Raw genomic sequence first — 8,361 nt, 5'->3', positions numbered from 1 at the left:
TGACTTGAAATTTCAAGACCATTTGCACATCAAGTCACCGAATTCAACCACCTATTAATTTTGAGGTGAACATAGGCCAAAAGTTCAACATAGACCAAAAGGTCAACATAGGCCAAATTTCTAAAATCCTCAATTTTAATCTGATTGATGTGAAACTTGAAAAGTATTTACTTATCAGGTCACTGCATTCAACCACTTACTAATTTTGAGGTGAACATGTGCAAAAGGTCAAAATAGGCCAAAATATTTTGTTTCAGATCCAGCCCATCAGTGGGATACAAAACGTGAACTGTTCCACCTGGCAGAGGTATGCGCTCGCCCGAGTGCTGTTCTACTTTGTGCTGTTTTGCCAAGTTGTCACTCCATGAGTGATTTTTAATTTGCTTGTTTGTCTGCACAGAACTTTAGTATTTTTCTCCACAACTGCTTGTCGGATTGAGACGAAATTTTCACCATAGGAGTGACTACTCATGTAATGTTTTATTGATAACTATGACATCATATGTCACGTGGCATGGCTGCCATGTTGGAAAAATGTGAAACTTTCGACATCTGTATCATTGAAACCACACAAAGGAAGGAAAAAATTGAAGGTTGGCACATGGCAAGTACTCCTCATTTGGGATGTGATTTTTTTTTTATGATGTCATAGGTGTCTTCATTACGTCATAATTGCATATGTAGAACGTTACATCTGATCAGTATGAAAAATTTTGAGGGTCATCTTGGGATAAAATGGTCCAAAGAATTTTTTTTGATGTTATCATCGATCACGTGATTCGGCAGCCACGTTGTTTTTTTTTTGAAGAAAAATACCTTTAAATAGCTTCTTCACTGAAGTGGCTGAACAGATCGAAGCAAAACTTTACCTGCCTGACTGCCGATCCATAAGGAACAAAAGGTTCACACATATGATGTTATAAGTCACATGGTTTGGCAGTCATTTTGGATTTACCCTAAAACCTACAAAAAAAATCTTCTCCAAAACGGCTGGACAAATCGAGGGAAAACTTCACAAAAATATCCCCCAAGCCTTGGGTGGACAAATTTGTTCAAGAATAATTGACAGATCACATGGTTTGGCAACCGTATTGGATTGAAGAAAAATATTAAATAATGTTTTCTCTGGAACCGCATAATCAATTGACGTGAAACTTCACAATTATGATCTACAGGGTGCCCCACAGAAAACCAGGAAATTTGGTACAGTATATTTAAAACAAAAGCAAACTTAGATGTAGTGTAAAACAAAGATACATTTTATTTTCAAACAAAACAAAAGCAAACTTAGATGTCGTGTAAAACAAAGATACACTTTATTTATATGTTAGTTTATTTATATGGTAAAATACGGCAAAATAAATCTCAAAATCTCAAATTTCCTGGTTTTCTGTGGGGCACACTGTAGTAGTGATGGGGAATACATGTCTTAAATTTCAACTTGATTGGACACATGGTCTGGCAGCCAGAATAAAAAAAAAGATTTCATCTTGGTTCTTTTTTATTATTATTTTTGAATAAAGCTCACTTGGCTGTGCCTGAATGGGTTTAAGGGTACAGTAGTAGCAGCTGAAATAGGAATCCTATCCAGGTTGCTCCAGATAACTTCATCTTTGTTTTTTGCTTGTTTGGGTTCCTTCTGATGACTCCAATGCAGGACTGTACCTATTTGGTCTTCCATTTGATTTGAATTGAATTTATTTTAATCCCATTCTAAATTCAATTGAATAATTTGTTTTAATCCCATTCTAAATTCGTCTTGGTAACCGGTCATCACTGCCAGCAGTTATAAAGTGGCAGTTCTAATTATGTCTCTTATTAATTACGTAACACACCACTGCACAAAAACACCATACAAAACTCCACAAAACAAGTCATGGCAAGGGTCTGCAATCTCTGATTGCTCTTGTTCTTGTTGTGGTCCATATTTAAAACATGCACCCATTGGTTGGATAGCTACCGGACCCCACCCACTTTGTCGCTTGACTACACGCACCCTGGCACCCACATAGTGATATAGAAGTTTTTTTCAGGCTGTCTCTGTTACTTTATGCTGATGATACAATTGTGATCCTGGCTAAATCTCCCGAGGAACTCCAGCGTGCAGTAAGGGATTATTGTGAGCTTTGCCATTTGACTCTTAATATATCCAAAACAAAAGTTGTCCTTTTTTCAAGAGGTAAAGTTCGAAATTTTTAAATTGTATGTTCAGTAATGACAAAATTGAAGTTGTGAGTGATTATGTATACCGAGACTGTACTTTTAATTACGCACTATTGGAACAAACCTTTTGACCCTTTAGACTACTGAAGCCCCTTCGACCTTTTAAGACCCTTAAGACCCACAGGACCCAAAAGACTCAGAAGAACCAAATGACCCAAAATAACCCAAGGACCCAAAAGTCCCTGTGGATCCACAAGACCCAGATCACTGAAAAGTCCTAGAGGACCCAAAAGTCCCCAAGGGTCCAAAAGACCCAAAAGTCCCGGAGAGCCCAAAAGTTCCTGAGGACCCAAAAGACCCTTGAAAGCAATAACGAGCCATGCTTCCCAATTGTCTTGGGTCACACAGCTGCATTGGATTTTTCATTTATATATATTTTCATTTACGGATGCTTTCCAACAGTACTGTGATTTTTCCTGGTGTATAGGTTTCGATGTCTGTCGGCACGCAAAATTGCCATGCTTCCCCATTATCTCGGGTCGCTCATCTGCATTTTTTTCATTAATTTATTTTTTCATTTATTTATATTTTCATATATGGATATTATCTGACGATTCTGTGATTTTTTTTCCGTTGTATCGGTTTCAATGTCCATCAGCACACAAAATTTCAGCTTGCTACATCACCAGGAAGGTACCGATCTTTAATGCCAGTGAATCAGTGAGTCAGTGGTTAGAAAAAGCTTTATATATTAGATGAGAATCATCTTGAAATGTTAACCTCACAAGGTGATGTAATGGTAAGTGTTCACACTGAATCTGGGATATCGGCAGGTTGAATGCTACCCAAGTGCATATCTTACTATATTCATTTGCAATTGGTCACTGGCTTTGACACTATAAATTTTTATTACTGACCCTCGACATCAAAAAGCTACATATATTGAATAAACAGTTTCAAATGAAGCACCTCGCTGCCATTAAAGCATTTAAATTGCATCAGATGTGACAATATATAAGAATTGTTGCTCCTAGCTTGCCAGCACGATGACAGAAGATGCCCTTTGCATTTTTGCCAGTGATTCAATGGGGATAAATAGCTCTGAAAAGGCTGATGGTCATCTATTGAGGTTGTAGTTCAGACCTCTGCTGAATCCAAAATCTGGGAAATGTCACAGGCTTGAGACTGGAGGCAATTTTGGGGAACCTCCCTGGAAGCCCACCTGATCCAAAATCGAAAAATCCATGACCGAGCAATCCTGCGGACCATCGATAAGAAGGGCTGTATCAGGTTTTATAACAATTGGTTGGTAAATAAGGGACGAATAGGGATCCAAAGTTTCAGGGGGGGGGCACCCCCCCCCCATGAAACAAGATAGAAAAATCGAAGCCAGAGTAATTGCGAGGGCTACTGTCTTGGATTCATGTGTCAAGTTTTAGAACAATCAGCCAGGTGATAAGGAAGGAGCAGCAAAAAGAGCAAAAAGTTAACGGATGACGGAACAGACGGACAGACGGACATCCGGATATCACCGATATCACGACCCATTTTATAAGTTCATCTCTTCGAGAATTGAGATGAGATTACCTAAAAATGGCTGTTCACTGACAATGTAGTATTTCATGAAATTCTATCATAACATAAAGAAACTAGAGTTCACAGATCATGATAGCTACAACATGCAGTGTTCAAGTATATAGTGTACTTCAAGTTTAATAAAATAATGATTTTTTAAGTAGTTTTAAAAAGTCCGGAAGTTTAACGCGACTGAAGCAGTCTCATACATCACCCTTATACACTGCAATAAGACGATGTTGAGTCACAGTTTTGGAGATAGGGGCTTTATTGATCACCATAGAACGACACAGCGTCAATGTCAATATATAGTATGGCTCGTGGAAGTCGAATGAAGGTGATTTCTGTTCTGGTGTTCAAGTGTATAATTCAATTTAAATAAAGGTTTAATGAAAGGCATATAAATAAATTAATTCCGGGTTTTACCACCGTTTTACCCAGTGTCAAATATATCACCCTATCGAACACGTAACATTAGTTATCTGTGCTTGTTGTTTTTGTCCTTTATGACATCCTTAAAACCAGGAGCTTTCCTTTTAGGAATGATGTTCAATCTTGCTTGACTGCCTGACAGGCAGATGGAGTAAAAAAAAATTATCTCACTCCTCTCTGCGCATGTGTGGTTGGGATAAATTCTAAGCCAAGGTATGGTAAAACGGCAGACTTGTCAAAGTGTTACGTCTGGTGCAAGCCAAACACTGCACATCCATCACCGAGGTAACACCATCCCAACTGACAAGCATGGTGGTGGCAGCATCATGTTATGGAGTTGCTTTTCATCAGCAGGGACTGGCAAGCTTGTTAGGATATAAGGGACAATGGACGGTGCAAAGTACAGGAGAATCCTTGATGAAAACCAGCTTGAGTCAGCCATGAATCTGAAACCGGGTAGGATATTCGCATTTCAGCAGGACAATGATCCAAAACACAAAGCTAAAGCCACACTGGAGTGGCTGAATAAGAAGAAAATAAATGTTCTTGAGTGGCCCAGTCAAAGTCCAGACTTGAACCCAATTGAACATTGGAATCCACCGACGATCCCCATCAAACTTGGTAGAACGAGAGCAGTTTTCACATGAATAATGGGCAAAGATTTCACCATCTCACTGTACAAAGCTGGTAGAGATCGACCCAAAAAGACTCGGAGCAGTCATTGCTGCAAAAGGTACTTCCACCAAGTACTGACCTCAGGGGTTGAATATTTTACAACCAGTCAATGTTGATTTGTACATGTTTTTTGCAGGTATTCCTGACATGTAACCTTCTTCAACCCCAACAGTGTTTGGCTTGATCTCTACAGTTATGAATAAAAATGTTCATTTGGAGAAATTGTTTCTCCATAATTGGTAATACATGTAAATGTGACATTATTGGTAGGGGGTGAATACTTTTGCAGGCCACTGTATGTCCTTATTTGCCAAGCCATGAATTTTAGCGTGGGTGATAGACTGATGTATTGTCACCTCAGACAATACAGTACATTAGTCTATCACCATCGGGATTGCGGAGGAAGCCACACATGATACCAAATTAACAGTGGTGTTATATTTATTGTGGTTTTGCATTCTCCAGGTACATCATTACTGTAAAATTAAGGACAAGAGGGTAGAGTTGGGCCATTCTAAGAGCAATTCCCACAAAAGTGGATTCGACAATGAGGTCTCATTGAATGGCCACCAGCATCACTCGACCCCAGACTTCAACTTCCTGTTGTGGGTACATTTAGTCAGGTGTCTACCCTAACCCTTCCAAACAAATGGAAGAACTGAAGGAGAAAATATGATCTGAGTGAATCAAGATTGATGCAGACAAGCGAATGAACGTTCAAGCATCCTGTGTGAAAGATTTAGAAGTGTATCAATGGGAATGGTGAACAGTTTGAGCAACTGCCTTGATTTACCCGACAAGCGATCTCGTTCTGAGCGTGCAACATGCTCTTCCAACACATCCCTTTATTTGGGTGGTGTATAGGCCACAGAGCACTGCCTCGATCACTCCCAAAAATACAAATAACCTGGGATATATATATGAGGCAAAAACACAAGTACTACTCGTGTGCATTCCTAATACATTGTGGTTTTGCAGCTCGGATAATTCCAATTGCACTGGGCCATAGGCTGACACCAGAGGCCTGAAGCCTATCGGCGATAAGTACCATCACCTTCACACAGCTCATGACACCAATCGGACAACACCTTTCGATATTTGATCGTTTCAACAGTCGCTTAGGTTAAGCCTGGTGTTGGCTTAGTGGTTAGGGTGGCGGCTTGGGATCCCAGTGTCCTGAGTTCAAGCCCCGTTGGCTGCTGAATTAACACCAGGGGGTTGACTCAGCCTGTCATCCTTCCGAGGTCGGCGAAATGAGTGCCAGTGTACTGGTCCCGGTGTATGCCCCGGTTAGAATAGGTGTACCATATCCCTGCGTGTCGTAAGAGGCGACCAGGGTTGGCGTCAGGAAGGGCATCCGGCCATAAAACATTGCCTCACAAAAAGCCAAACCCCTGCACAGCAGGGAAAAATGGCTGTAAAAAACAACAGTCGCTTAGGTTGTTTTACACTAAACAGAAAACTTATAGGGAAGGCGTGGCGATTGTAAATATGACGCTTCCAAAGTGTCTTTGACTTACCAAAAATGGCGGACGTACGATTTTTTTTTTCAGGTTAGAATTGTGGGTGGAGTCAGGCCAGCTTCCCGACCAATGAGTATAGAGCAGACATACACACGTGCAAACCATTTGCTCGATTTTATAGAGAGGTGAAACAATGAAAGGTAAAAGTTCAAATCGATGGAAGATATAAAATTACCCCAAAAAACACAGAACCAAAGGACATGTTGAGCAAGTTCAGGGAATCATTTGAAGTGTGGGGAGTAGCGCCAACCTGTTGAAACCGTTGTTCCTCTCTCATAACCCCACTGCGACTGCTTCGGAACCCTCCAAAAATTCCCAAGAACTGGGATGTAACGTTTCGTATTGACAGTCAATGCCTTGCCTGTGCCGTCCTCAAACGAGAAAGGGCAGAATATTCCACGTTTCCTGCTTGTGACCCAGGCAGTGCATTTTTTCCGAGTGGAGAGGTCTCTCAAGCACTAGATCGGGAAGTGTTGATGCCCAATATACACAGTTCTTGGAGATGACATCTTGGAGAAAATGGAGCTCATCAGAAAAAGACATTGTCAAGGAAGTTAGGCTTCTCTTCAGTCTTGTCCACAAAACACGAGCACATTATTACTCTTTTCTGCAAACGGGTTGATCAGTTTGTGTTGAAACTGAATTCTGCATGGATACAGTTTCATATCGTGGATGAGAATTCTTCTCACCGATTCTCGTGAAATTCCATACAGGGGGTGGTGCGTGGTAAAAATATGATTTCAGGATTATGGTAAAGGGATTGTATGTAAAACCACTTTGTAATGTCCCACCAAGTGGAAATGGGTGGCTTGGGGCTCTGCCAGGCAAGAGAGGAAGAGAGGAGCAGAGCTACAAACACCTCCAGGGGTGGAGGTTGGATCGCTTATAGAGTGACGGGGGAGCAATTTGTCGCCTCCCAAAGGAGAGAGCCTGGATTGCCGCCGAGGGGTGGGGGTTTTTTTCATTGCCCGGGGAGGACAGGGACGAGCTAATCAGGGGGAGAGGGGGGGGTGGCGGGGAGAGGGCGCATCAGAAAAAAAAATGGATGTTTGAGGAGAATCGTCTTTGAGGAGTGGAGGTCGTCCTGTCTGCCTGTGCCCGTTTTTGTTGGTTGTATCTGTTCATCATCCTGCCAGCCTCCTCATTGTCTTGCCCATCACCCTCATGGCTGCCCTGCACCAATACTACCAGAGCTGAATTCCCCAATTTTGTTCCTTTCCCATCTGTGATCGAGTCCAGAGTGAAGCGCCTTAGGTACTCTGGATTTCTTTTATTCTCATTGTATATACTTATTTATGAATTGCATTCCCTTCCTCCCATCCCAACCCACTGTCATCTCCTCACGCTCACCAGCGACTGGTTCTTTTTGTTTGGGTTATGGGAAATAAACCCGTTGGTTTTACAAAAGCTAAGGATCTCACGTTTCTCCTCACAACCGCACACACATGGTCCACCATAATTCAGAATGCCCGCATAAGAGTTAAAACTGTTCGGTACACAGCAGGATTTTAACCTCCCACCACAATGAGCTCAACGTTAGTCGAGCCATTGACGCGACAGTATCAATCAGACATGATGCATAGACTCCAGCCCAAAGTGCCGAGTCATACTCCAAATAGCTCTTCATCAGTGTTGGATGTAATGAGTATTTGAGGAACACCAAGAGTCTGCAACGGAGGCCGCATTGACGTCTCATGAGATTATGGAAAACACCTGGTATCTCACGTACCGATTTTTCACATTTGGAATAAAAGAGAGATGCAAACATGGTTGTTTTTTTTTTTCTCTTGTGTCCCGTCAAGTCAGAATTTCCTTGAAGGAAAAGCAGGGAACCCACATGCTTGGGTCGCTGTGGTTGAAAGAAAACTTTGGACAAGATGCTTCATCCACACTCTCTCCTTGCTTTGTTTACCCCATGTGTCCTTCTGCCCCTCTACCTCTTCCATGAGCCTCAACCATGTAAATAAAATCTTTCCTTTTTTTTTTTTTAAAA

The 8,361-nt window shown here is 41.5% G+C and overlaps 1 long non-coding RNA gene across 1 annotated transcript; it reads left to right on the top strand.

Moving 5' to 3' along the window:
- Positions 1–5,022: 5,022 nt before the first annotated feature.
- Positions 5,023–8,352, top strand: LOC147024222 (uncharacterized). The gene is made up of 2 exons (XR_015058930.1): positions 5,023–5,967; positions 6,285–8,352. It is a non-coding gene; the product is annotated as an uncharacterized LOC147024222 (long non-coding RNA).
- The last annotated feature ends 9 nt before the right edge of the window (positions 8,353–8,361 follow it).

Source organism: Eptatretus burgeri, chromosome 6, assembly GCF_056783735.1.
Source record: "Eptatretus burgeri isolate ZD-2024b chromosome 6, Ebu_testis_v1, whole genome shotgun sequence".
Classification (NCBI taxonomy): domain Eukaryota; kingdom Metazoa; phylum Chordata; class Myxini; order Myxiniformes; family Myxinidae; genus Eptatretus; species Eptatretus burgeri.
This window is presented reverse-complemented; position numbering and strand designations above follow the sequence as displayed.